The following is a 1,798-nucleotide window of genomic DNA, read 5'->3' as shown; positions in this document are numbered from 1 at the left end:
AATTAGCTCGAAGAAAAATTATCACTTGCATAGCCTTGATTGGTTGTGTCTTTCGAGATCTTGTTTCAAGCCCGAACCTTAATAGAGATGCTAGTAAAATGCTCTTTATGTAGTAATCTTAAACTCTTCCTAACATTCTTGACTTAGCAAACAAACTTATAAGTGGAAGAGCCATAAACTGGAACATTCTAGGCCTCATGCACAATATTATCATAGTCAGAATGATCAAGCCAAAGAATTTAGAAAACTAAACCTTGATTTTGCAAGGATCCTCAAAGATGGTAACCACCACCGGAGAATGATCGAAACTCCAGGTTCAGGGAATGGGCGAAGTAGCAGGAAAATGAGTAAGCCATCGAACATTAGCCGAGCTCGATCAAGTTTGGTCCAAACCCTTGATTCAGGGAGTTGCTTATTATTCCAGAGAAAATCACAACCTGAGCTAGTAAGATCCTCCACCTCACATTGATAAAGACAAGAATTAAAATCCATAATATCAGCAAGATCAGGGAGAGTGCCCCCAATCTTCTCAGAGATGTCCCTAATAACATTGAAATCTCCCAAAATTAACCATTTATTCACCAGGGGCTTAATATTTATAAGATGAGACCAGAGACCATCTCTCTCCCTAGCATCATTACTAGCATAGACAAAAGTGATATGGAAGACCTGACAAGTTGCATTATGGAACACCTCACAATGAATAAACTGAGAGTGAACATGAAGAGGAGTTACAACCACAGTAGAGAGATTCCAAAGCAACAGGATTCTGCCATTAGAATGGAGGTCCAGATTGCAACAAGAGCCCAAGTTACTAAAGTAAGAAGAAATAATCCTACCATAGTTTCTTTGCTTAATTTTTGTTTCCAAAATACCCAAAATATCCAGCTTATTAACCCAAAGGAAGTCCTTAATTTCCTGTAACTTTAAAGGGTCATTACACCCTCTAATATTCCAAGATGAGACTTTCATTGTTTTGTATCAAAAGGGTGAGTATCCCCTATGCTCTCAACCAACAAAGTATGTGAGGGCAAAGCTCCATTATCTGGAGGAGTCAAACCCAGTTGGAGTATCTGAGTGCCATCAGGGGCAGTCTCCTCAAGACATAAGTATCAGAGCTATGATGAGGTACATCCAAACTATTATCCAAAGAATAAGACTGAGTTAGATCCTCTCTCTTCAAGGCTATTTGAGGGTGAACAACTTCGTCCTTCTTGTTGCATCGAGTGCATTTCAAAGTATTCAAAGAAGGAGATTGAGATGCGAAGTCGGTGTGAGGAGCCTAGCAACAAGCATTCGAGCTATGCACGGACTATCCGAATCGTAATGCGCCTTCCGTGAATCGAGGTATCACCTAGCAAACAAGGAATAAGGGTGTCGGGAACCAACACAGAGGTAGGTTCCCGAACATACGAACAAGATCCTCCTCGAAGGAAGAGTGGGAAGAGGCTCAGGGATCGCCCACAAGGGTGCTATAGGAGTAAAGGAGTTAGTCATCGAAATAGTTGGAGATGAACTCCCTCTCTTCAAGGCTATTTGAGGGTTCATACTCACCTTCTGAGTGCTTCCAGAGTGCATTACAAAGATTCGGAGAAGAAGAACCGGTCCCGAGTCCAAGGGGATAGAGTGGCCTTGACTCAAAGGAGCAAGAACATTCTTCCGGGAATCGAGGTACCACCTAACACATCGAAGAGGAAGTTTTTCCAAAGAGATTTCTTCCTAGTTTTCTTACAAGAGTTGGATTTGTGTCCCATTTTCCCACATTCAGAGCAATAGAAAGGGAGCCATTCATATTCAA

This window comes from Silene latifolia, chromosome Y, assembly GCF_048544455.1.
Source record: "Silene latifolia isolate original U9 population chromosome Y, ASM4854445v1, whole genome shotgun sequence".
Lineage (NCBI taxonomy): Eukaryota > Viridiplantae > Streptophyta > Magnoliopsida > Caryophyllales > Caryophyllaceae > Silene > Silene latifolia.
This window is presented reverse-complemented; position numbering follows the sequence as displayed.